This window comes from Phyllobates terribilis, unplaced genomic scaffold (genome assembly GCF_046119375.1).
Source record: "Phyllobates terribilis strain yellow unplaced genomic scaffold, ASM4611937v1 Scaffold_710__1_contigs__length_769263, whole genome shotgun sequence".
Taxonomy (NCBI): Eukaryota; Metazoa; Chordata; class Amphibia; order Anura; family Dendrobatidae; genus Phyllobates; species Phyllobates terribilis.
The window spans coordinates 716,384-742,663 of record NW_027363470.1 but is presented as its reverse complement, the minus strand read 5'-3'; the positions used below and the strand labels follow the sequence as shown (position 1 = coordinate 742,663).

Here is a 26,280-nt window from a genome sequence, read left to right as displayed (position 1 = left end):
GCCTAATATGTCTGTTTATCCAAAAGGAAGTAAAAAGGGAGAGCTAGAAAGATAGCATTGCATCACATTACATGGCAATGCAATGCACAGTTGCTGAAGTTGAACCAAAATGAGCTTGTAATCTGGCTTCTGCAACTTTGAACATGAAAAATCCAATGAGGAGAAGAAAAGCAAAGCCAAAGAGTCCATCCCAAAATCCGACAAACAAGCAAAATGAACAAAAAACATTGTATTCAATTCTTTCTGATTTTAGAAACTGCATTAAAGAAGGGGTGCACCGGTCCTGGAGATACTGCAATACCAGGTCAATGCATGGAGTGGACAGAGCAAGCTCTTTTTCCATCTCTCTGTTCTAAAAATCCATTTAATATATGGTCCCCAGATAGGGGACGTATCAGATATTAAACTGATAAGAACAGATACTACACTTGATCTTAGCCAAAAGGCCGAGAAGCGATAACCAGAATTGGTTTCAAACTACGGAGCCACCCAAGGATCCTGAAAAGTCCATTTGTGGAGATGAGCTCCTGGACTCCCGTTAAGAAGACATGTTGTCAACCTCTAGATCCCTTACATGCCTGCACTTTTCGGCTTGCTGCTGCTGCAATCCACGCGTTTTAGATCTGCATAACTCCACCTCTTTAAACACAGCACCTTCACCCCCTGCTGTTCCCACCCGCCTCAACACCGTTGGAAGGGAGGAGAACCAATTAAGGCGGGGGGTGGGGTGGAACGAGCAGCTGTCTACCCTTAGCAGGAGGGCTCCTGATTACATACCTCTCCTGCTGCTGCTGCTGCTGGCTGTCCAGCAGCAGACTGAAGGTGGCTGCTGCTGTGCACAGGTATATAAAGGCTCAGAGCCTATTATGACACGCGCAGCCAGCGTTCCATTGCCACATTCCATCTACTGCAGGCAGGATACCTGGCTGGCTGAATGTCGCTGAGAAGCTCACAGAGACCGCCATAAGCAACAGTTTAACAGAATTCCACAGACTAATCAACCAAACTTTTTGGGTTGGGTTCTCTTTTATAGTCTGCAGGCATTAAATGAAAGAAGTCAGTGTTCCAGCAGAAGGAGACAACGTTTCAGAAAAGGCATTGTAGCAAACCAAAAAAGAAATTTTAAGCGCAGCAGAGTAACCAGCGCACATACCTGTTAGCTCAGGTGAGTTTAAAAGGCTGCTGTTGATAACAAGGGCATTTGCTAAATAGATGGTGTGTGTGCAACAATATACTGAAAGGTCAATTATATTGTGCAGCTTATCTCACCACCTGTAGTTATTTAGGTGAAAGCTCCAAAATGCTTGCCTAATATGTCTGTTTATCCAAAAGGAAGTAAAAAGGGAGAGCTAGAAAGATAGCATTGCATCACATTACATGGCAATGCAATGCACAGTTGCTGAAGTTGAACCAAAATGAGCTTGTAATCTGGCTTCTGCAACTTTGAACATGAAAAATCCAATGAGGAGAAGAAAAGCAAAGCCAAAGAGTCCATCCCAAAATCCGACAAACAAGCAAAATGAACAAAAAACATTGAATTCAATTCTTTCTGATTTTAGAAACTGCATTAAAGAAGGGGTGCACCGGTCCTGGAGATACTGCAATACCAGGTCAATGCGTGGAGTGGACAGAGCAAGCTCTTTTTCCATCTCCCTGTTCTAAAAATCCATTTAATATATGGTCCCCAGATAGGGGACGTATCAGATATTAAACTGATAAGAACAGATACTACACTTGATCTTAGCCAAAAGGCCGAGAAGCGATAACCAGAATTGGTTTCAAACTACGGAGCCACCCAAGGATCCTGAAAAGTCCATTTGTGGAGATGAGCTCCTGGACTCCCGTTAAGAAGACATGTTGTCAACCTCTAGATCCCTTACATGCCTGCACTTTTCGGCTTGCTGCTGCTGCAATCCACGCGTTTTAGATCTGCATAACTCCACCTCTTTAAACACAGCACCTTCACCCCCTGCTGTTCCCACCCGCCTCAACACCGTTGGAAGGGAGGAGAACCAATTAAGGCGGGGGGTGGGGTGGAACGAGCAGCTGTCTACCCTTAGCAGGAGGGCTCCTGATTACATACCTCTCCTGCTGCTGCTGCTGCTGGCTGTCCAGCAGCAGACTGAAGGTGGCTGCTGCTGTGCACAGGTATATAAAGGCTCAGAGCCTATTATGACACGCGCAGCCAGCGTTCCATTGCCACATTCCATCTACTGCAGGCAGGATACCTGGCTGGCTGAATGTCGCTGAGAAGCTCACAGAGACCGCCATAAGCAACAGTTTAACAGAATGCCACAGACTAATCAACCAAACTTTTTGGGTTGGGTTCTCTTTTATAGTCTGCAGGCATTAAATGAAAGAAGTCAGTGTTCCAGCAGAAGGAGACAACGTTTCAGAAAAGGCATTGTAGCAAACCAAAAAAGAAATTTTAAGCGCAGCAGAGTAAACAGCGCACATACCTGTTAGCTCAGGTGAGTTTAAAAGGCTGCTGTTGATAACAAGGGCATTTGCTAAATAGATGGTGTGTGTGCAACAATATACTGAAAGGTCAATTATATTGTGCAGCTTATCTCACCACCTGTAGTTATTTAGGTGAAAGCTCCAAAATGCTTGCCTAATATGTCTGTTTATCCAAAAGGAAGTAAAAAGGGAGAGCTAGAAAGATAGCATTGCATCACATTACATGGCAATGCAATGCACAGTTGCTGAAGTTGAACCAAAATGAGCTTGTAATCTGGCTTCTGCAACTTTGACATGAAAAATCCAATGAGGAGAAGAAAAGCAAAGCCAAAGAGTCCATCCCAAAATCCGACAAACAAGCAAAATGAACAAAAAACATTGAATTCAATTCTTTCTGATTTTAGAAACTGCATTAAAGAAGGGGTGCACCGGTCCTGGAGATACTGCAATACCAGGTCAATGCGTGGAGTGGACAGAGCAAGCTCTTTTTCCATCTCCCTGTTCTAAAAATCCATTTAATATATGGTCCCCAGATAGGGGACGTATCAGATATTAAACTGATAAGAACAGATACTACACTTGATCTTAGCCAAAAGGCCGAGAAGCGATAACCAGAATTGGTTTCAAACTACGGAGCCACCCAAGGATCCTGAAAGTCCATTTGTGGAGATGAGCTCCTGGACTCCCGTTAAGAAGACATGTTGTCAACCTCTAGATCCCTTACATGCCTGCACTTTTCGGCTTGCTGCTGCTGCAATCCACGCGTTTTAGATCTGCATAACTCCACCTCTTTAAACACAGCACCTTCACCCCCTGCTGTTCCCACCCGCCTCAACACCGTTGGAAGGGAGGAGAACCAATTAAGGCGGGGGGTGGGGTGGAACGAGCAGCTGTCTACCCTTAGCAGGAGGGCTCCTGATTACATACCTCGCCTGCTGCTGCTGCTGCTGGCTGTCCAGCAGCAGACTGAAGGTGGCTGCTGCTGTGCACAGGTATATAAAGGCTCAGAACCTATTATGACACGCGCAGCCAGCGTTCCATTGCCACATTCCATCTACTGCAGGCAGGATACCTGGCTGGCTGAATGTCGCTGAGAAGCTCACAGAGACCGCCATAAGCAACAGTTTAACAGAATGCCACAGACTAATCAACCAAACTTTTTGGGTTGGGTTCTCTTTTATAGTCTGCAGGCATTAAATGAAAGAAGTCAGTGTTCCAGCAGAAGGAGACAACGTTTCAGAAAAGGCATTGTAGCAAACCAAAAAAGAAATTTTAAGCGCAGCAGAGTAACCAGCGCACATACCTGTTAGCTCAGGTGAGTTTAAAAGGCTGCTGTTGATAACAAGGGCATTTGCTAAATAGATGGTGTGTGTGCAACAATATACTGAAAGGTCAATTATATTGTGCAGCTTATCTCACCACCTGTAGTTATTTAGGTGAAAGCTCCAAAATGCTTGCCTAATATGTCTGTTTATCCAAAAGGAAGTAAAAAGGGAGAGCTAGAAAGATAGCATTGCATCACATTACATGGCAATGCAATGCACAGTTGCTGAAGTTGAACCAAAATGAGCTTGTAATCTGGCTTCTGCAACTTTTTGAACATGAAAAATCCAATGAGGAGAAGAAAAGCAAAGCCAAAGAGTCCATCCCAAAATCCGACAAACAAGCAAAATGAACAAAAAATATTGAATTCAATTCTTTCTGATTTTAGAAACTGCATTAAAGAAGGGGTGCACCGGTCCTGGAGATACTGCAATACCAGGTCAATGCGTGGAGTGGACAGAGCAAGCTCTTTTTCCATCTCCCTGTTCTAAAAATCCATTTAATATATGGTCCCCAGATAGGGGACGTATCAGATATTAAACTGATAAGAACAGATACTACACTTGATCTTAGCCAAAAGGCCGAGAAGCGATAACCAGAATTGGTTTCAAACTACGGAGCCACCCAAGGATCCTGAAAAGTCCATTTGTGGAGATGAGCTCCTGGACTCCCGTTAAGAAGACATGTTGTCAACCTCTAGATCCCTTACATGCCTGCACTTTTCGGCTTGCTGCTGCTGCAATCCACGCGTTTTAGATCTGCATAACTCCACCTCTTTAAACACAGCACCTTCACCCCCTGCTGTTCCCACCCGCCTCAACACCGTTGGAAGGGAGGAGAACCAATTAAGGCGGGGGGTGGGGTGGAACGAGCAGCTGTCTAGCCTTAGCAGGAGGGCTCCTGATTACATACCTCTCCTGCTGCTGCTGCTGCTGGCTGTCCAGCAGCAGACTGAAGGTGGCTGCTGCTGTGCACAGGTATATAAAGGCTCAGAGCCTATTATGACACGCGCAGCCAGCGTTCCATTGCCACATTCCATCTACTGCAGGCAGGATACCTGGCTGGCTGAATGTCGCTGAGAAGCTCACAGAGACCGCCATAAGCAACAGTTTAACAGAATGCCACAGACTAATCAACCAAACTTTTTGGGTTGGGTTCTCTTTTATAGTCTGCAGGCATTAAATGAAAGAAGTCAGTGTTCCAGCAGAAGGAGACAACGTTTCAGAAAAGGCATTGTAGCAAACCAAAAAAGAAATTTTAAGCGCAGCAGAGTAACCAGCGCACATACCTGTTAGCTCAGGTGAGTTTAAAAGGCTGCTGTTGATAACAAGGGCATTTGCTAAATAGATGGTGTGTGTGCAACAATATACTGAAAGGTCAATTATATTGTGCAGCTTATCTCACCACCTGTAGTTATTTAGGTGAAAGCTCCAAAATGCTTGCCTAATATGTCTGTTTATCCAAAAGGAAGTAAAAAGGGAGAGCTAGAAAGATAGCATTGCATCACATTACATGGCAATGCAATGCACAGTTGCTGAAGTTGAACCAAAATGAGCTTGTAATCTGGCTTCTGCAACTTTGAACATGAAAAATCCAATGAGGAGAAGAAAAGCAAAGCCAAAGAGTCCATCCCAAAATCCGACAAACAAGCAAAATGAACAAAAAACATTGAATTCAATTCTTTCTGATTTTAGAAACTGCATTAAAGAAGGGGTGCACCGGTCCTGGAGATACTGCAATACCAGGTCAATGCGTGGAGTGGACAGAGCAAGCTCTTTTTCCATCTCCCTGTTCTAAAAATCCATTTAATATATGGTCCCCAGATAGGGGACGTATCAGATATTAAACTGATAAGAACAGATACTACACTTGATCTTAGCCAAAAGGCCGAGAAGCGATAACCAGAATTGGTTTCAAACTACGGAGCCACCCAAGGATCCTGAAAAGTCCATTTGTGGAGATGAGCTCCTGGACTCCCGTTAAGAAGACATGTTGTCAACCTCTAGATCCCTTACATGCCTGCACTTTTCGGCTTGCTGCTGCTGCAATCCACGCGTTTTAGATCTGCATAACTCCACCTCTTTAAACACAGCACCTTCACCCCCTGCTGTTCCCACCCGCCTCAACACCGTTGGAAGGGAGGAGAACCAATTAAGGCGGGGGGTGGGGTGGAACGAGCAGCTGTCTACCCTTAGCAGGAGGGCTCCTGATTACATACCTCTCCTGCTGCTGCTGCTGCTGGCTGTCCAGCAGCAGACTGAAGGTGGCTGCTGCTGTGCACAGGTATATAAAGGCTCAGAGCCTATTATGACACGCGCAGCCAGCGTTCCATTGCCACATTCCATCTACTGCAGGCAGGATACCTGGCTGGCTGAATGTCGCTGAGAAGCTCACAGAGACCGCCATAAGCAACAGTTTAACAGAATGCCACAGACTAATCAACCAAACTTTTTGGGTTGGGTTCTCTTTTATAGTCTGCAGGCATTAAATGAAAGAAGTCAGTGTTCCAGCAGAAGGAGACAACGTTTCAGAAAAGGCATTGTAGCAAACCAAAAAAGAAATTTTAAGCGCAGCAGAGTAACCAGCGCACATACCTGTTAGCTCAGGTGAGTTTAAAAGGCTGCTGTTGATAACAAGGGCATTTGCTAAATAGATGGTGTGTGTGCAACAATATACTGAAAGGTCAATTATATTGTGCAGCTTATCTCACCACCTGTAGTTATTTAGGTGAAAGCTCCAAAATGCTTGCCTAATATGTCTGTTTATCCAAAAGGAAGTAAAAAGGGAGAGCTAGAAAGATAGCATTGCATCACATTACATGGCAATGCAATGCACAGTTGCTGAAGTTGAACCAAAATGAGCTTGTAATCTGGCTTCTGCAACTTTGAACATGAAAAATCCAATGAGGAGAAGAAAAGCAAAGCCAAAGAGTCCATCCCAAAATCCGACAAACAAGCAAAATGAACAAAAAACACTGAATTCAATTCTTTCTGATTTTAGAAACTGCATTAAAGAAGGGGTGCACCGGTCCTGGAGATACTGCAATACCAGGTCAATGCGTGGAGTGGACAGAGCAAGCTCTTTTTCCATCTCCCTGTTCTAAAAATCCATTTAATATATGGTCCCCAGATAGGGGACGTATCAGATATTAAACTGATAAGAACAGATACTACACTTGATCTTAGCCAAAAGGCCGAGAAGCGATAACCAGAATTGGTTTCAAACTACGGAGCCACCCAAGGATCCTGAAAAGTCCATTTGTGGAGATGAGCTCCTGGACTCCCGTTAAGAAGACATGTTGTCAACCTCTAGATCCCTTACATGCCTGCACTTTTCGGCTTACTGCTGCTGCAATCCACGCGTTTTAGATCTGCATAACTCCACCTCTTTAAACACAGCACCTTCACCCCCTGCTGTTCCCACCCGCCTCAACACCGTTGGAAGGGAGGAGAACCAATTAAGGCGGGGGGTGGGGTGGAACGAGCAGCTGTCTACCCTTAGCAGGAGGGCTCCTGATTACATACCTCTCCTGCTGCTGCTGCTGCTGGCTGTCCAGCAGCAGACTGAAGGTGGCTGCTGCTGTGCACAGGTATATAAAGGCTCAGAGCCTATTATGACACGCGCAGCCAGCGTTCCATTGCCACATTCCATCTACTGCAGGCAGGATACCTGGCTGGCTGAATGTCGCTGAGAAGCTCACAGAGACCGCCATAAGCAACAGTTTAACAGAATGCCACAGACTAATCAACCAAACTTTTTGGGTTGGGTTCTCTTTTATAGTCTGCAGGCATTAAATGAAAGAAGTCAGTGTTCCAGCAGAAGGAGACAACGTTTCAGAAAAGGCATTGTAGCAAACCAAAAAAGAAATTTTAAGCGCAGCAGAGTAACCAGCGCACATACCTGTTAGCTCAGGTGAGTTTAAAAGGCTGCTGTTGATAACAAGGGCATTTGCTAAATAGATGGTGTGTGTGCAACAATATACTGAAAGGTCAATTATATTGTGCAGCTTATCTCACCACCTGTAGTTATTTAGGTGAAAGCTCCAAAATGCTTGCCTAATATGTCTGTTTATCCAAAAGGAAGTAAAAAGGGAGAGCTAGAAAGATAGCATTGCATCACATTACATGGCAATGCAATGCACAGTTGCTGAAGTTGAACCAAAATGAGCTTGTAATCTGGCTTCTGCAACTTTGAACATGAAAAATCCAATGAGGAGAAGAAAAGCAAAGCCAAAGAGTCCATCCCAAAATCCGACAAACAAGCAAAATGAACAAAAAACATTGAATTCAATTCTTTCTGATTTTAGAAACTGCATTAAAGAAGGGGTGCACCGGTCCTGGAGATACTGCAATACCAGGTCAATGCGTGGAGTGGACAGAGCAAGCTCTTTTTCCATCTCCCTGTTCTAAAAATCCATTTAATATATGGTCCCCAGATAGGGGACGTATCAGATATTAAACTGATAAGAACAGATACTACACTTGATCTTAGCCAAAAGGCCGAGAAGCGATAACCAGAATTGGTTTCAAACTACGGAGCCACCCAAGGATCCTGAAAAGTCCATTTGTGGAGTTGAGCTCCTGGACTCCCGTTAAGAAGACATGTTGTCAACCTCTAGATCCCTTACATGCCTGCACTTTTCGGCTTGCTGCTGCTGCAATCCACGCGTTTTAGATCTGCATAACTCCACCTCTTTAAACACAGCACCTTCACCCCCTGCTGTTCCCACCCGCCTCAACACCGTTGGAAGGGAGGAGAACCAATTAAGGCGGGGGGTGGGGTGGAACGAGCAGCTGTCTACCCTTAGCAGGAGGGCTCCTGATTACATACCTCTCCTGCTGCTGCTGCTGCTGGCTGTCCAGCAGCAGACTGAAGGTGGCTGCTGCTGTGCACAGGTATATAAAGGCTCAGAGCCTATTATGACACGCGCAGCCAGCGTTCCATTGCCACATTCCATCTACTGCAGGCAGGATACCTGGCTGGCTGAATGTCGCTGAGAAGCTCACAGAGACCGCCATAAGCAACAGTTTAACAGAATGCCACAGACTAATCAACCAAACTTTTTGGGTTGGGTTCTCTTTTATAGTCTGCAGGCATTAAATGAAAGAAGTCAGTGTTCCAGCAGAAGGAGACAACGTTTCAGAAAAGGCATTGTAGCAAACCAAAAAAGAAATTTTAAGCGCAGCAGAGTAACCAGCGCACATACCTGTTAGCTCAGGTGAGTTTAAAAGGCTGCTGTTGATAACAAGGGCATTTGCTAAATAGATGGTGTGTGTGCAACAATATACTGAAAGGTCAATTATATTGTGCAGCTTATCTCACCACCTGTAGTTATTTAGGTGAAAGCTCCAAAATGCTTGCCTAATATGTCTGTTTATCCAAAAGGAAGTAAAAAGGGAGAGCTAGAAAGATAGCATTGCATCACATTACATGGCAATGCAATGCACAGTTGCTGAAGTTGAACCAAAATGAGCTTGTAATCTGGCTTCTGCAACTTTGAACATGAAAAATCCAATGAGGAGAAGAAAAGCAAAGCCAAAGAGTCCATCCCAAAATCCGACAAACAAGCAAAATGAACAAAAAACATTGAATTCAATTCTTTCTGATTTTAGAAACTGCATTAAAGAAGGGGTGCACCGGTCCTGGAGATACTGCAATACCAGGTCAATGCGTGGAGTGGACAGAGCAAGCTCTTTTTCCATCTCCCTGTTCTAAAAATCCATTTAATATATGGTCCCCAGATAGGGGACGTATCAGATATTAAACTGATAAGAACAGATTTTTTTTTTTTTTTTTTTTTATCGAAAGCCCGAATTCGTGTACAAAACCCGAGTGCGCTTAAAAAAGTGACAAGTGCCACAAAAAAAGTGCACTAGGATGCTGGTCTTCTTGAAACCCTCTCCAAAAGGAGAAGGGTCCCCCAAACCATTCCCCGTCCCTCCGAGCCAAAAGGCCACAGCGAGGAACAGGGACAAAAAGCCACCTCCATCCGAAGCCAGAGGCGACCCAATCTTACCCCCAGCACCTGCCCGAGTTCTCACCCGAGCAAGGCACTGGGAGCCAAAGACTGTGCTCCCCTCCCAGAAGAGGGGAGCCAACAACGCTCTCCTCCCGAAAGAGGAGAGCCAGGGGGGTTCAGGGGGGAGCGGAACCTGATGGCCACACACTCCCCCCCTAGACCTGCCAAGAGAGGAACCCATAAGGGAACCGCATCCCGACAAAATCCTAGTAGGACGTGACACACGTGAATAAGTGGACACACAGTGACAAAGAAATTAAATAAATAGTGAAGGTTTCACAGTATAATACTGCCCGGACCTTCGACCGGGAATTGAAAAATTCCCCATCCTAAGGCCAGAAGGCCCGGAATAAGGGTGTGTGCGAAGAAAGAAAATTTGAAGTGCTTGTGCAAATGTGCCATAAACTCAAGTGGGGTTCCCAATCCCAGTGAGTTAAGGCACCCCAGGGTCACCACTCCTGGGGCACTTCACACTTCGGGCTTTCGATCTTTCCCGGCCCAATGGCGTCGATCCTGGGGGGCCATGCTTTCCACCAGATGACTATATTAGCCACCTGGCGTACTAACAAGCGCCTAAACCCCAGTGTGCATAATGTATCAATCTACTAGGGCGGCCAACATCCAAAACCGCCTTTTCGAAAGATACTACACTTGATCTTAGCCAAAAGGCCGAGAAGCGATAACCAGAATTGGTTTCAAACTACGGAGCCACCCAAGGATCCTGAAAAGTCCATTTGTGGAGATGAGCTCCTGGACTCCCCTTAAGAAGACATGTTGTCAACCTCTAGATCCCTTACATGCCTGCACTTTTCGGCTTGCTGCTGCTGCAATCCACGCGTTTTAGATCTGCATAACTCCACCTCTTTAAACACAGCACCTTCACCCCCTGCTGTTCCCACCCGCCTCAACACCGTTGGAAGGGAGGAGAACCAATTAAGGCGGGGGGTGGGGTGGAACGAGCAGCTGTCTACCCTTAGCAGGAGGGCTCCTGATTACATACCTCTCCTGCTGCTGCTGCTGCTGGCTGTCCAGCAGCAGACTGAAGGTGGCTGCTGCTGTGCACAGGTATATAAAGGCTCAGAGCCTATTATGACACGCGCAGCCAGCGTTCCATTGCCACATTCCATCTACTGCAGGCAGGATACCTGGCTGGCTGAATGTCGCTGAGAAGCTCACAGAGACCGCCATAAGCAACAGTTTAACAGAATGCCACAGACTAATCAACCAAACTTTTTGGGTTGGGTTCTCTTTTATAGTCTGCAGGCATTAAATGAAAGAAGTCAGTGTTCCAGCAGAAGGAGACAACGTTTCAGAAAAGGCATTGTAGCAAACCAAAAAAGAAATTTTAAGCGCAGCAGAGTAACCAGCGCACATACCTGTTAGCTCAGGTGAGTTTAAAAGGCTGCTGTTGATAACAAGGGCATTTGCTAAATAGATGGTGTGTGTGCAACAATATACTGAAAGGTCAATTATATTGTGCAGCTTATCTCACCACCTGTAGTTATTTAGGTGAAAGCTCCAAAATGCTTGTCTAATATGTCTGTTTATCCAAAAGGAAGTAAAAAGGGAGAGCTAGAAAGATAGCATTGCATCACATTACATGGCAATGCAATGCACAGTTGCTGAAGTTGAACCAAAATGAGCTTGTAATCTGGCTTCTGCAACTTTGAACATGAAAAATCCAGTGAGGAGAAGAAAAGCAAAGCCAAAGAGTCCATCCCAAAATCCGACAAACAAGCAAAATGAACAACAAACATTGAATTCAATTCTTTCTGATTTTAGAAACTGCATTAAAGAAGGGGTGCACCGGTCCTGGAGATACTGCAATACCAGGTCAATGCGTGGAGTGGACAGAGCAAGCTCTTTTTCCATCTCCCTGTTCTAAAAATCCATTTAATATATGGTCCCCAGATAGGGGACGTATCAGATATTAAACTGATAAGAACAGATACTACACTTGATCTTAGCCAAAAGGCCGAGAAGCGATAACCAGAATTGGTTTCAAACTACGGAGCCACCCAAGGATCCTGAAAAGTCCATTTGTGGAGATGAGCTCCTGGACTCCCGTTAAGAAGACATGTTGTCAACCTCTAGATCCCTTACATGCCTGCACTTTTCGGCTTGCTGCTGCTGCAATCCACGCGTTTTAGATCTGCATAACTCCACCTCTTTAAACACAGCACCTTCACCCCCTGCTGCTCCCACCCGCCTCAACACCGTTGGAAGGGAGGAGAACCAATTAAGGCGGGGGGTGGGGTGGAACGAGCAGCTGTCTACCCTTAGCAGGAGGGCTCCTGATTACATACCTCTCCTGCTGCTGCTGCTGCTGGCTGTCCAGCAGCAGACTGAAGGTGGCTGCTGCTGTGCACAGGTATATAAAGGCTCAGAGCCTATTATGACACGCGCAGCCAGCGTTCCATTGCCACATTCCATCTACTGCAGGCAGGATACCTGGCTGGCTGAATGTCGCTGAGAAGCTCACAGAGACCGCCATAAGCAACAGTTTAACAGAATGCCACAGACTAATCAACCAAACTTTTTGGGTTGGGTTCTCTTTTATAGTCTGCAGGCATTAAATGAAAGAAGTCAGTGTTCCAGCAGAAGGAGACAACGTTTCAGAAAAGGCATTGTAGCAAACCAAAAAAGAAATTTTAAGCGCAGCAGAGTAACCAGCGCACATACCTGTTAGCTCAGGTGAGTTTAAAAGGCTGCTGTTGATAACAAGGGCATTTGCTAAATAGATGGTGTGTGTGCAACAATATACTGAAAGGTCAATTATATTGTGCAGCTTATCTCACCACCTGTAGTTATTTAGGTGAAAGCTCCAAAATGCTTGCCTAATATGTCTGTTTATCCAAAAGGAAGTAAAAAGGGAGAGCTAGAAAGAAAGCATTGCATCACATTACATGGCAATGCAATGCACAGTTGCTGAAGTTGAACCAAAATGAGCTTGTAATCTGGCTTCTGCAACTTTGAACATGAAAAATCCAATGAGGAGAAGAAAAGCAAAGCCAAAGAGTCCATCCCAAAATCCGACAAACAAGCAAAATGAACAAAAAACATTGAATTCAATTCTTTCTGATTTTAGAAACTGCATTAAAGAAGGGGTGCACCGGTCCTGGAGATACTGCAATACCAGGTCAATGCGTGGAGTGGACAGAGCAAGCTCTTTTTCCATCTCCCTGTTCTAAAAATCCATTTAATATATGGTCCCCAGATAGGGGACGTATCAGATATTAAACTGATAAGAACAGATACTACACTTGATCTTAGCCAAAAGGCCGAGAAGCGATAACCAGAATTGGTTTCAAACTACGGAGCCACCCAAGGATCCTGAAAAGTCCATTTGTGGAGATGAGCTCCTGGACTCCCGTTAAGAAGACATGTTGTCAACCTCTAGATCCCTTACATGCCTGCACTTTTCGGCTTGCTGCTGCTGCAATCCACGCGTTTTAGATCTGCATAACTCCACCTCTTTAAACACAGCACCTTCACCCCCTGCTGTTCCCACCCGCCTCAACACCGTTGGAAGGGAGGAGAACCAATTAAGGCGGGGGGTGGGGTGGAACGAGCAGCTGTCTACCCTTAGCAGGAGGGCTCCTGATTACATACCTCTCCTGCTGCTGCTTCTGCTGGCTGTCCAGCAGCAGACTGAAGGTGGCTGCTGCTGTGCACAGGTATATAAAGGCTCAGAGCCTATTATGACACGCGCAGCCAGCGTTCCATTGCCACATTCCATCTACTGCAGGCAGGATACCTGGCTGGCTGAATGTCGCTGAGAAGCTCACAGAGACCGCCATAAGCAACAGTTTAACAGAATGCCACAGACTAATCAACCAAACTTTTTGGGTTGGGTTCTCTTTTGTAGTCTGCAGGCATTAAATGAAAGAAGTCAGTGTTCCAGCAGAAGGAGACAACGTTTCAGAAAAGGCATTGTAGCAAACCAAAAAAGAAATTTTAAGCGCAGCAGAGTAACCAGCGCACATACCTGTTAGCTCAGGTGAGTTTAAAAGGCTGCTGTTGATAACAAGGGCATTTGCTAAATAGATGGTGTGTGTGCAACAATATACTGAAAGGTCAATTATATTGTGCAGCTTATCTCACCACCTGTAGTTATTTAGGTGAAAGCTCCAAAATGCTTGCCTAATATGTCTGTTTATCCAAAAGGAAGTAAAAAGGGAGAGCTAGAAAGATAGCATTGCATCACATTACATGGCAATGCAATGCACAGTTGCTGAAGTTGAACCAAAATGAGCTTGTAATCTGGCTTCTGCAACTTTGAACATGAAAAATCCAATGAGGAGAAGAAAAGCAAAGCCAAAGAGTCCATCCCAAAATCCGACAAACAAGCAAAATGAACAAAAAACATTGAATTCAATTCTTTCTGATTTTAGAAACTGCATTAAAGAAGGGGTGCACCGGTCCTGGAGATACTGCAATACCAGGTCAATGCGTGGAGTGGACAGAGCAAGCTCTTTTTCCATCTCCCTGTTCTAAAAATCCATTTAATATATGGTCCCCAGATAGGGGACGTATCAGATATTAAACTGATAAGAACAGATACTACACTTGATCTTAGCCAAAAGGCCGAGAAGCGATAACCAGAATTGGTTTCAAACTACGGAGCCACCCAAGGATCCTGAAAAGTCCATTTGTGGAGATGAGCTCCTGGACTCCCGTTAAGAAGACATGTTGTCAACCTCTAGATCCCTTACATGCCTGCACTTTTCGGCTTGCTGCTGCTGCAATCCACGCGTTTTAGATCTGCATAACTCCACCTCTTTAAACACAGCACCTTCACCCCCTGCTGTTCCCACCCGCCTCAACACCGTTGGAAGGGAGGAGAACCAATTAAGGCGGGGGGTGGGGTGGAACGAGCAGCTGTCTACCCTTAGCAGGAGGGCTCCTGATTACATACCTCTCCTGCTGCTGCTGCTGCTGGCTGTCCAGCAGCAGACTGAAGGTGGCTGCTGCTGTGCACAGGTATATAAAGGCTCAGAGCCTATTATGACACGCGCAGCCAGCGTTCCATTGCCACATTCCATCTACTGCAGGCAGGATACCTGGCTGGCTGAATGTCGCTGAGAAGCTCACAGAGACCGCCATAAGCAACAGTTTAACAGAATGCCACAGACTAATCAACCAGGGCCGGCGTCAGCACCCGGCGCACCCGGGCAAATGCCGGGGCCCTGAGCAGGCAGAGGGGCCCACTGGCGGTCGCGCACCGCGCTGGGCTATGGGCGGAGGAGAGCGGTGTCAGCGCCCGCCCTTCTCCGCCGCTTGCTCAGGGCCCCGGCAGCCGGATACTTACCTCTCCCCGTGCCTCCGCAGATCAGCTGTCTTCCTGGTGCGCGCTCCCTGTGACGTCTCAGGTCAGAGGGCGCGGTGACGTCTTTACACCGCGCCCTCCCCTGAGCCGTCACAGGGAGCGCTGAGCGGGAAGACACCGACAACGCTGCAGCAGCGGGCAGCAGGCAGCGGGCAGCAGGTAGCAGGTGAGGAGAAGGGAGGTGAGTATTTGATTTTTTTTTTTTTTAATGTATGGAGGCATGGGGCAGTATAAAGAGAAGGGGGGGGGGCATCCTGCATGGGGCAGTATAAAGAGAAGGGGGGGGACATCCTGCATGGGGCATTATAAGGTGGGGAACAGCCTGCATGGAGCATTATAAGGGGGGGGCAGCCTGTATGGGGCATTATGTGGGGGGGGGGTAACAGCCTGCATGGAGCATTAAAAGGGGGGGGGGCCTGTATGGGGCATTATGTGGGGGGGAACAGCCTGCATGGAGCATTATAAGGGGGGGGGGCCTGTATGGGGCATTATGTGGGGGGGAACAGCCTGCATGGAGCATTATAAGGGGGGGGGCATCCTGCATGGGGCATTATAAAGAGGGGGGGGCATCCTGCTTGGGGCATTATATAGAGGGGGGGGTGACATCCTGCATGGGGCATTATAAGGTGGGGAACAGCCTGCATGGGGCATTATAAAGGGGGGGCAGCCTGCATAGTGCATTATGTGGGGGGGAACAGCCTGCATGGAGCATTATAAGGGGGGGCAACCTGTATGGGGCATTATGTGGGGGGTAACAGCCTGCATGGAGCATTAAAAGGGGGGAGCCTGTATGGGGCATTATGTCGGGGGTAACAGCCTGCATGGAGCATTATAAGGGGGGGACAGGCTGTATGGGGCATTATGTGGGGGGTAACAGCCTGCATGCAGCATTATATGGGGGCCAGTATCCTGTATGGAGAGTTATAAGGGGACCGGTATCCTGTATGGAGCGTTATAAGGGGACCGGTATCCTGTATGGAGCGTTATATGGGGGCCAGTATCCTGTATGGAGCTTTATAAGGGGACCAGTATCCTGTATGGAGCGTTATATGGGGGCCAGTATTCCGTATGGAGCCTTATATGGGTGCCAGTATTCCGTATGGAGCCTTATATGGAGGCCAGTATTCCGTATGGAGCCTTATATGGGGGCCAGTATTCCGTATGGAGCCTTATATGGGGGCCAGTATTCCGTATGGGGCATAATATGGGGGCCAGTATTCCGTATGGGGCATAATATGGGGGCCAGTATTCCGTATGGAGCCTTATATGGGGGCCAGTATTCCGTATGGAGCCTTATATGGGGGCCAGTATTCCGTATGGAGCCTTATATGGGGGGCCAGTATTCCGTATGGAGCCTTATATGGAGGCCAGTATTCCGTATGGGGCCTTATATGGGGGCCAGTATTCCGTATGGGGCCTTATATGGGGGCCAGTATTCCGTATGGAGCCTTACATGGGGGCCAGTATTCCATATGGGGCCTTACATGGGGGCCAGCATTCCGTATGGAGCCTTATATGGGGGCCAGTATTCCGTATGGAGCCTTATATGGGGGCCAGTATTCCGTATGGAGCCTTATATGGGGGCCAGTATTCCGTATGAAGCGTTATATGGGGGCCAGTATTCCGTATGGAGCCTTATATGGGGGCCAGTATTCCGTATGGAGCCTTATATGGGGGCCAGTATTCCGTATGGAGCCTTATATGGGGGCCAGTATTCCGTATGGAGCCTTATATGGGGGCCAGTATTCCGTATGGAGCCTTATATGGGGGCCAGTATTCCGCATGGGGCCTTATATGGGGGCCAGTATTCCGTATGGAGCCTTATATGGGGGCCAGTATTCTGTGTGTAGCGATTCACCGGTTTCTGAGCTATTGTGGAATTTACAATAGATATCACTCATGTAATGTAAGAAGTTAAATTTTGCATTGTACTATATATATATATATATATATATATATATATATATTTCTCCGCTTTATCTCTGCATCATGAATCGTGGTATGTGTTAAAGGGGCCCACTGAGACTCTTTCGCCCGGGGCCCAGAAAAACCTGGAGCCGGCCCTGTAATCAACCAAACTTTTTGGGTTGGGTTCTATTTTATAGTCTGCAGGCATTAAATGAAAGAAGTCAGTGTTCCAGCAGAAGGAGACAACGTTTCAGAAAAGGCATTGTAGCAAACCAAAAAAGAAATTTTAAGCGCAGCAGAGTAACCAGCGCACATACCTGTTAGCTCAGGTGAGTTTAAAAGGCTGCTGTTGATAACAAGGGCATTTGCTAAATAGATGGTGTGTGTGCAACAATATACTGAAAGGTCAATTATATTGTGCAGCTTATCTCACCACCTGTAGTTATTTAGGTGAAAGCTCCAAAATGCTTGCCTAATATGTCTGTTTATCCAAAAGGAAGTAAAAAGGGAGAGCTAGAAAGATAGCATTGCATCACATTACATGGCAATGCAATGCACAGTTGCTGAAGTTGAACCAAAATGAGCTTGTAATCTGGCTTCTGCAACTTTGAACATGAAAAATCCAATGAGGAGAAGAAAAGCAAAGCCAAAGAGTCCATCCCAAAATCCGACAAACAAGCAAAATGAACAAAAAACATTGAATTCAATTCTTTCTGATTTTAGAAACTGCATTAAAGAAGGGGTGCACTGGTCCTGGAGATACTGCAATACCAGGTCAATGCGTGGAGTGGACAGAGCAAGCTCTTTTTCCATCTCCCTGTTCTAAAAATCCATTTAATATATGGTCCCCAGATAGGGGACGTATCAGATATTAAACTGATAAGAACAGATACTACACTTGATCTTAGCCAAAAGGCCGAGAAGCGATAACCAGAATTGGTTTCAAACTACGGAGCCACCCAAGGATCCTGAAAAGTCCATTTGTGGAGATGAGCTCCTGGACTCCCGTTAAGAAGACATGTTGTCAACCTCTAGATCCCTTACATGCCTGCACTTTTCGGCTTGCTGCTGCAGCAATCCACGCGTTTTAGATCTGCATAACTCCACCTCTTTAAACACAGCACCTTCACCCCCTGCTGTTCCCACCCGCCTCAACACCGTTGGAAGGGAGGAGAACCAATTAAGGCGGGGGGTGGGGTGGAACGAGCAGCTGTCTACCTTTAGCAGGAGGGCTCCTGATTACATACCTCTCCTGCTGCTGCTGCTGCTGGCTGTCCAGCAGCAGACTGAAGGTGGCTGCTGCTGTGCACAGGTATATAAAGGCTCAGAGCCTATTATGACACGCGCAGCCAGCGTTCCATTGCCACATTCCATCTACTGCAGGCAGGATACCTGGCTGGCTGAATGTCGCTGAGAAGCTCACAGAGACCGCCATAAGCAACAGTTTAACAGAATGCCACAGACTAATCAACCAAACTTTTTGGGTTGGGTTCTCTTTTGTAGTCTGCAGGCATTAAATGAAAGAAGTCAGTGTTCCAGCAGAAGGAGACAACGTTTCAGAAAAGGCATTGTAGCAAACCAAAAAAGAAATTTTAAGCGCAGCAGAGTAACCAGCGCACATACCTGTTAGCTCAGGTGAGTTTAAAAGGCTGCTGTTGATTACAAGGGCATTTGCTAAATAGATGGTGTGTGTGCAACAATATACTGAAAGGTCAATTATATTGTGCAGCTTATCTCACCACCTGTAGTTATTTAGGTGAAAGCTCCAAAATGCTTGCCTAATATGTCTGTTTATCCAAAAGGAAGTAAAAAGGGAGAGCTAGAAAGATAGCATTGCATCACAATACATGGCAATGCAATGCACAGTTGCTGAAGTTGAACCAAAATGAGCTTGTAATCTGGCTTCTGCAACGTTGAACATGAAAAATCCAATGAGGAGAAGAAAAGCAAAGCCAAAGAGTCCATCCCAAAATCCGACAAACAAGCAAAATGAACAAAAAACATTGAATTCAATTCTTTCTGATTTTAGAAACTGCATTAAAGAAGGGGTGCACCGGTCCTGGAGATACTGCAATACCAGGTCAATGCGTGGAGTGGACAGAGCAAGCTCTTTTTCCATCTCCCTGTTCTAAAAATCCATTGAATATATGGTCCCCAGATAGGGGACGTATCAGATATTAAACTGATAAGAACAGATACTACACTTGATCTTAGCCAAAAGGCCGAGAAGCGATAACCAGAATTGGTTTCAAACTACGGAGCCACCCAAGGATCCTGAAAAGTCCATTTGTGGAGATGAGCTCCTGGACTCCCGTTAAGAAGACATGTTGTCAACCTCTAGATCCCTTACATGCCTGCACTTTTCGGCTTGCTGCTGCTGCAATCCACGCGTTTTAGATCTGCATAACTCCACCTCTTTAAACACAGCACCTTCACCCCCTGCTGTTCCCACCCGCCTCAACACCGTTGGAAGGGAGGAGAACCAATTAAGGCGGGGGGTGGGGTGGAACGAGCAGCTGTCTACCCTTAGCAGGAGGGCTCCTGATTACATACCTCTCCTGCTGCTGCTGCTGCTGGCTGTCCAGCAGCAGACTGAAGGTGGCTGCTGCTGTGCACAGGTATATAAAGGCTCAGAGCCTATTATGACACGCGCAGCCAGCGTTCCATTGCCACATTCCATCTACTGCAGGCAGGATACCTGGCTGGCTGAATGTCGCTGAGAAGCTCACAGAGACCGCCATAAGCAACAGTTTAACAGAATGCCACAGACTAATCAACCAAACTTTTTGGGTTGGGTTCTCTTTTGTAGTCTGCAGGCATTAAATGAAAGAAGTCAGTGTTCCAGCAGAAGGAGACAACGTTTCAGAAAAGGCATTGTAGCAAACCAAAAAAGAAATTTTAAGCGCAGCAGAGTAACCAGCGCACATACCTGTTAGCTCAGGTGAGTTTAAAAGGCTGCTGTTGATAACAATTGCATTTGCTAAATAGATGGTGTGTGTGCAACAATATACTGAAAGGTCAATTATATTGTGCAGCTTATCTCACCACCTGTAGTTATTTAGGTGAAAGCTCCAAAATGCTTGCCTAATATGTCTGTTTATCCAAAAGGAAGTAAAAAGGGAGAGCTAGAAAGATAGCATTGCATCACATTACATGGCAATGCAATGCACAGTTGCTGAAGTTGAACCAAAATGAGCTTGTAATCTGGCTTCTGCAACTTTGAACATGAAAAATCCAATGAGGAGAAGAAAAGCAAAGCCAAAGAGTCCATCCCAAAATCCGACAAACAAGCAAAATGAACAAAAAACATTGAATTCAATTCTTTCTGATTTTAGAAACTGCATTAAAGAAGGGGTGCACCGGTCCTGGAGATACTGCAATACCAGGTCAATGCGTGGAGTGGACAGAGCAAGCTCTTTTTCCATCTCCCTGTTCTAAAAATCCATTTAATATATGGTCCCCAGATAGGGGACGTATCAGATATTAAACTGATAAGAACAGATACTACACTTGATCTTAGCCAAAAGGCCGAGAAGCGATAACCAGAATTGGTTTCAAACTACGGAGCCACCCAAGGATCCTGAAAAGTCCATTTGTGGAGATGAGCTCCTGGACTCCCGTTAAGAAGACATGTTGTCAACCTCTAGATCCCTTACATGCCTGCACTTTTCGGCTTGCTGCTGCTGCAATCCACGCGTTTTAGATCTGCATAACTCCACCTCTTTAAACACAGCACCTTCACCCCCTGCTGTTCCCACCCGCCTCAACACCGTTGGAAGGGAGGAGAACCAATTAAGGCGGGGGGTGGGGTGGAACGAGCAGCTGTCTACCTTTAGCAGGAGGGCTCCTGATTACATACCTCTCCTGCTGCTGCTGCTGCTGGCTGTCCAGCAGCAGACTGAAGGTGCCTGCTGCTGTGCACAGGTATATAAAGGCTCAGAGCCTATGACACGCGCAGCCAGCGTTCCATTGCCACATTCCATCTACTGCAGGCAGGATACCTGGCTGGCTGAATGTCGCTGAGAAGCTCACAGAGACCGCCATAAGCAACAGTTTAACAGAATGCCACAGACTAATCAACCAAACTTTTTGGGTTGGGTTCTCTTTTGTAGTCTGCAGGCATTAAATGAAAGAAGTCAGTGTTCCAGCAGAAGGAGACAACGTTTCAGAAAAGGCATTGTAGCAAACCAAAAAAGAAATTTTAAGCGCAGCAGAGTAACCAGCGCACATACCTGTTAGCTCAGGTGAGTTTAAAAGGCTGCTGTTGATAACAAGGGCATTTGCTAAATAGATGGTGTGTGTGCAACAATATACTGAAAGGTCAATTATATTGTGCAGCTTATCTCACCACCTGTAGTTATTTAGGTGAAAGCTCCAAAATGCTTGCCTAATATGTCTGTTTATCCAAAAGGAAGTAAAAAGGGAGAGCTAGAAAGATAGCTTTGCATCACATTACATGGCAATGCAATGCACAGTTGCTGAAGTTGAACCAAAATGAGCTTGTAATCTGGCTTCTGCAACTTTGAACATGAAAAATCCAATGAGGAGAAGAAAAGCAAAGCCAAAGAGTCCATCCCAAAATCCGACAAACAAGCAAAATGAACAAAAAACATTGAATTCAATTCTTTCTGATTTTAGAAACTGCATTAAAGAAGGGGTGCACCGGTCCTGGAGATACTGCAATACCAGGTCAATGCGTGGAGTGGACAGAGCAAGCTCTTTTTCCATCTCCCTGTTCTAAAAATCCATTTAATATATGGTCCCCAGATAGGGGACGTATCAGATATTAAACTGATAAGAACAGATACTACACTTGATCTTAGCCAAAAGGCCGAGAAGCGATAACCAGAATTGGTTTCAAACTACGGAGCCACCCAAGAATCCTGAAAAGTCCATTTGTGGAGATGAGCTCCTGGACTCCCGTTAAGAAGACATGTTGTCAACCTCTAGATCCCTTACATGCCTGCACTTTTCGGCTTGCTGCTGCTGCAATCCACGCGTTTTAGATCTGCATAACTCCACCTCTTTAAACACAGCACCTTCACCCCCTGCTGTTCCCACCCGCCTCAACACCGTTGGAAGGGAGGAGAACCAATTAAGGCGGGGGGTGGGGTGGAACGAGCAGCTGTCTACCCTTAGCAGGAGGGCTCCTGATTACATACCTCTCCTGCTGCTGCTGCTGCTGGCTGTCCAGCAGCAGACTGAAGGTGGCTGCTGCTGTGCACAGGTATATAAAGGCTCAGAGCCTATTATGACACGCGCAGCCAGCGTTCCATTGCCACATTCCATCTACTGCAGGCAGGATACCTGGCTGGCTGAATGTCGCTGAGAAGCTCACAGAGACCGCCATAAGCAACAGTTTAACAGAATGCCACAGACTAATCAACCAAACTTTTTGGGTTGGGTTCTCTTTTATAGTCTGCAGGCATTAAATGAAAGAAGTCAGTGTTCCAGCAGAAGGAGACAACGTTTCAGAAAAGGCATTGTAGCAAACCAAAAAAGAAATTTTAAGCGCAGCAGAGTAACCAGCGCACATACCTGTTAGCTCAGGTGAGTTTAAAAGGCTGCTGTTGATAACAAGGGCATTTGCTAAATAGATGGTGTGTGTGCAACAATATACTGAAAGGTCAATTATATTGTGCAGCTTATCTCACCACCTGTAGTTATTTAGGTGAAAGCTCCAAAATGCTTGCCTAATATGTCTGTTTATCCAAAAGGAAGTAAAAAGGGAGAGCTAGAAAGATAGCATTGCATCACATTACATGGCAATGCAATGCACAGTTGCTGAAGTTGAACCAAAATGAGCTTGTAATCTGGCTTCTGCAACTTTGAACATGAAAAATCCAATGAGGAGAAGAAAAGCAAAGCCAAAGAGTCCATCCCAAAATCCGACAAACAAGCAAAATGAACAAAAAACATTGAATTCAATTCTTTCTGATTTTAGAAACTGCATTAAAGAAGGGGTGCACCGGTCCTGGAGATACTGCAATACCAGGTCAATGCGTGGAGTGGACAGAGCAAGCTCTTTTTCCATCTCCCTGTTCTAAAAATCCATTTAATATATGGTCCCCAGATAGGGGACATATCAGATATTAAACTGATAAGAACAGATTTTTTTCTTTTTCCTCAGATTAAGACCCACATTAATTTATGCATCATAGCGCATATTCACATAACGGGTTCTCAAATCATCATTCGGAAAACCAAAAACAAAATCCCAAAAAACACAACCCTGCAATTAACTGTTACTTACTGTAAGAAGTCCAATGTGAAAAGTTCCAGAGTGCTTCTGCTGCTGTCTCACCATACTTCTTTTTATCCAATAAATAGGCATAAAACAGTCTGGCAAGAAAAATCTTTCTGCATTCCATGGGGGAAAAAACAATCTTTTTAAAAATCACCAAATTCCGAACGTCCCATAAAACCTCTTTATATATGACAAAAATAATCCAGCTTGCCCGCTTCCTTTGCGAGTACTTAAAATCTTGACCTATTAAAATCCTTTCAAAATCGAAACAATGAAAACCAACTAAAGCAACAAACATACGTGACAACAAGGTAAAAACTTTTTTAGCAAAAAAACAGTCCCAAAAAATATGCTGTATTGTTTCCACCTTATTGCAACCTTCCCTAGGACATAGTTCTTGAACCTTTATCCCCCGGTCATTCAAAAAAGCCCTTGTTGGCAAGCATCCATGCAACGCCATCCAGTTTACATCCTTCTGTCTGTTGCTGATTCCACGCAGGAAAAAAAGCTTCCACACCTGTCCAGACTGTGCATTATTACAAAACGGCACATCACATAACATCTCCTTCTTCTTAATACCTGAGACAATCAGTTTTTTGTCCGGTCTAACCATGGAGCTTATCCCATTTTGATCATAGAAGGACCTAAGCACCACATAAAAAAACGGTATCACAAACGAAACTGGTTTTCTTAAATCCTTCTCACACCAGCTCCATTTCTGGAAAAGCCGTCCTGCTAAATATTTGCACATGTCCGCAGTCCTGTTATTGCACTGGGATAATTTATAAATGTTCAAAAAATAATGCATTCTTAAAAATAAGTCAATGTTAGGAAAATCACAACCCCCATTTTCCACAGAACACATAACCATTCCTCTTCTTAGTTTCTCCATTTTGGATCCCCAAAAAAACACAAACAGTTTCCTTGTCACTCTCTTTGTCCAAAGCACAGCAGGTGGGAAAATCAAAGCAGTGTACAGCAGAAGCGGGAGAATCACAGACTTGATTACCAGCACTTTCCCTCTCAGCGACAGGTTCCTTAGTTTCCAAAAGTTCAACTTCTGATCCATTTTGTCTTCTAGAATCTTCAGGCTGCTTTTCCCTTTCAGTTCCTTCTCAAAGATGACACCAAGAACCTCAATTTCCTCCCTACTCTCCACTCCTGCCACGTTAACCTCAACCTGCCTCCCAAAGTTACAAAGTTGGCACTTTCCCCAATTCACCGCCATACCAGCCACACAACAAAAAATCCTTACATGCAAATTCACTCTATTGAGATCCGCCTGTGAACCACAAGTAAAAACAATATCATCCATATAACTTAAAGACTTGACTGGACCCCCGGATCCCCCAGGAATAAAAACACCAGCCACACACTTGTCAACTTGCACACTTTTTAAAAGGGCCTCCACCACACAGATAAAAAGAATTGGTGACAGGGGACAACCCTGCCTAACTCCCGATAAAATATTAAAACTGGAACTCACATGCCCATTAACTAAAATCTGGCTACTGACCCCACAATAAAAACTCTTAATGACCATCAATAATTTATCCGGAACACCAAGGTGACTTAAAGCAGAGAACAAAAATCTATGTGATATTTTATCAAAGGCTTTCTCCAGGTCCACCGACTGTAACAAAAGAGCATTCTTATTCAAATTAGCCTGATAAATTAAGTCTCTTAGAAGCAGCAAATTATCTGAAATTTTCCTACCAGGCACTGCACATGCCTGATACTCCCCCACCATATCACCTATCACATCTGCCAGTCTACCAGCCACAATTTTAGAAATAATTTTGTAATCACTGTTTAACAATGTTATGGGCCTCCAATTTTTAATATCCCTCATGTCCCCTTTCTTATGAATCAGCGTAACAATCCCCCTACGCATAGAAACCGATAAAATCCCATGAGTAAAACCATATTGCACCACCCGGGAAAACTCCACACCTATAATATCCCAAAATCTAACATAAAATTCAGCAGGAAGACCATCACAGCCTGGCGTCTTGCCTTTCGCCAAGCCATCCACTGCCCGTCTAATTTCATCTTTCCCAACCTCCTCACTTAAAAACCCAATTTTCTCCTCAGGAATATTATTAGTTAATACTTTGCAATAATCATTAATTTCCGCATCACTGGCTCTACTATCGTTAGAGAAGAGTGTTTCATAAAAGGAAAGAATACTGCCAATCATCTCATCCCCAGATACCTCCCCTGCAGGAGAAAAAACAGACTTAAAAACCCCTTTAGGTTTAAAACATTTTTTAAAAAAGTATCTCGAACATTGCTCATTTTCCTCCATGTGCTTTATTTTTGCCTTAAACATAATAGTCTTCCCTTTTTCAATAAGTATCTTCTTCAGTTCATCCTTCAAATCTGCAATCTCTTTATCCACCTCCATCCCCGCTCTCTTAAACTTATGGAGTACTTCCAATTTTGAAATAACAGCAGCATCATGATCCCTTTTGGCTTTCGCTCTCCTAAAACACACCCCTTTAAAATAACATGCAAATTTCTCCTTAGCCCAGTCCCACCACTCTAGCAAATCTTTAAAAAGGTGCTGTTCAGACACACAAGACAAAAACACTTTATTAAAATCAACCTTAACACTCTCCTCTTCCAGCAGGCTTACGTTCAGCTTCCAGAGTCCCTTTCCAAAAGCCAGGGACTCAGCTATACACAGATCTACCACTATCATCTTGTGGTCAGAAAAAGTCGTCATCACGTGGTTGCACTTGGCCACCTTAATCCCTTCAGACATAAAAACATAGTCAATTCGGGAAACACTACGTCCACTATCTGATATGTATGTGAACTTATCACTTGGCCCAACCATCAGACCAGCATCCGTGTAGCGTAAATCCTGCACAATCTGATTTAAAATATTAGACGTAACATCAGTCCTACCTTCCGTAGAGCTCTTACGATCTTTTGCGGATCTGACACAATTAAAATCTCCAGCCACTATAGTGAAGTCTCTGCCTGGTA

General features: G+C 45.2%; 16 non-coding genes and 1 pseudogene across 16 annotated transcripts; all 17 read right to left on the bottom strand.

Annotated features, from left to right (window-relative positions):
- Positions 1-267: 267 nt before the first annotated feature.
- Positions 268-458, bottom strand: LOC141236672 (U2 spliceosomal RNA). Its single transcript, XR_012302323.1, has one exon. It is a non-coding gene; the product is annotated as a U2 spliceosomal RNA (small nuclear RNA).
- A 1,115-nt stretch (positions 459-1,573) lies between these two features.
- On the bottom strand, positions 1,574-1,764 carry LOC141236607 (U2 spliceosomal RNA). The gene has a single exon (XR_012302260.1). It is a non-coding gene; the product is annotated as a U2 spliceosomal RNA (small nuclear RNA).
- A 1,114-nt stretch (positions 1,765-2,878) lies between these two features.
- Positions 2,879-3,069, bottom strand: LOC141236605 (U2 spliceosomal RNA). The gene has a single exon (XR_012302258.1). It is a non-coding gene; the product is annotated as a U2 spliceosomal RNA (small nuclear RNA).
- A 1,116-nt stretch (positions 3,070-4,185) lies between these two features.
- Positions 4,186-4,376, bottom strand: LOC141236604 (U2 spliceosomal RNA). The gene has a single exon (XR_012302257.1). It is a non-coding gene; the product is annotated as a U2 spliceosomal RNA (small nuclear RNA).
- Positions 4,377-5,491: 1,115 nt separating this feature from the next.
- On the bottom strand, positions 5,492-5,682 carry LOC141236603 (U2 spliceosomal RNA). The gene has a single exon (XR_012302256.1). It is a non-coding gene; the product is annotated as a U2 spliceosomal RNA (small nuclear RNA).
- A 1,115-nt stretch (positions 5,683-6,797) lies between these two features.
- Positions 6,798-6,988, bottom strand: LOC141236602 (U2 spliceosomal RNA). Its single transcript, XR_012302255.1, has one exon. It is a non-coding gene; the product is annotated as a U2 spliceosomal RNA (small nuclear RNA).
- A 1,115-nt stretch (positions 6,989-8,103) lies between these two features.
- LOC141236601 (U2 spliceosomal RNA) lies at positions 8,104-8,294 on the bottom strand. Its single transcript, XR_012302254.1, has one exon. It is a non-coding gene; the product is annotated as a U2 spliceosomal RNA (small nuclear RNA).
- Positions 8,295-9,409: 1,115 nt separating this feature from the next.
- On the bottom strand, positions 9,410-9,597 carry LOC141236757 (U2 spliceosomal RNA). The gene has a single exon (XR_012302394.1). It is a non-coding gene; the product is annotated as a U2 spliceosomal RNA (small nuclear RNA).
- Positions 9,598-10,391: 794 nt separating this feature from the next.
- Positions 10,392-10,483, bottom strand: LOC141236792 (U2 spliceosomal RNA; annotated as a pseudogene).
- A 1,115-nt stretch (positions 10,484-11,598) lies between these two features.
- LOC141236600 (U2 spliceosomal RNA) lies at positions 11,599-11,789 on the bottom strand. The gene has a single exon (XR_012302253.1). It is a non-coding gene; the product is annotated as a U2 spliceosomal RNA (small nuclear RNA).
- Positions 11,790-12,904: 1,115 nt separating this feature from the next.
- Positions 12,905-13,095, bottom strand: LOC141236599 (U2 spliceosomal RNA). The gene has a single exon (XR_012302252.1). It is a non-coding gene; the product is annotated as a U2 spliceosomal RNA (small nuclear RNA).
- A 1,115-nt stretch (positions 13,096-14,210) lies between these two features.
- LOC141236598 (U2 spliceosomal RNA) lies at positions 14,211-14,401 on the bottom strand. Its single transcript, XR_012302251.1, has one exon. It is a non-coding gene; the product is annotated as a U2 spliceosomal RNA (small nuclear RNA).
- Positions 14,402-17,776: 3,375 nt separating this feature from the next.
- LOC141236543 (U2 spliceosomal RNA) lies at positions 17,777-17,967 on the bottom strand. Its single transcript, XR_012302195.1, has one exon. It is a non-coding gene; the product is annotated as a U2 spliceosomal RNA (small nuclear RNA).
- Positions 17,968-19,082: 1,115 nt separating this feature from the next.
- On the bottom strand, positions 19,083-19,273 carry LOC141236660 (U2 spliceosomal RNA). The gene has a single exon (XR_012302311.1). It is a non-coding gene; the product is annotated as a U2 spliceosomal RNA (small nuclear RNA).
- Positions 19,274-20,388: 1,115 nt separating this feature from the next.
- Positions 20,389-20,579, bottom strand: LOC141236597 (U2 spliceosomal RNA). The gene has a single exon (XR_012302250.1). It is a non-coding gene; the product is annotated as a U2 spliceosomal RNA (small nuclear RNA).
- Positions 20,580-21,691: 1,112 nt separating this feature from the next.
- On the bottom strand, positions 21,692-21,882 carry LOC141236596 (U2 spliceosomal RNA). The gene has a single exon (XR_012302249.1). It is a non-coding gene; the product is annotated as a U2 spliceosomal RNA (small nuclear RNA).
- Positions 21,883-22,997: 1,115 nt separating this feature from the next.
- On the bottom strand, positions 22,998-23,191 carry LOC141236721 (U2 spliceosomal RNA). The gene has a single exon (XR_012302369.1). It is a non-coding gene; the product is annotated as a U2 spliceosomal RNA (small nuclear RNA).
- Positions 23,192-26,280: the final 3,089 nt, after the last annotated feature.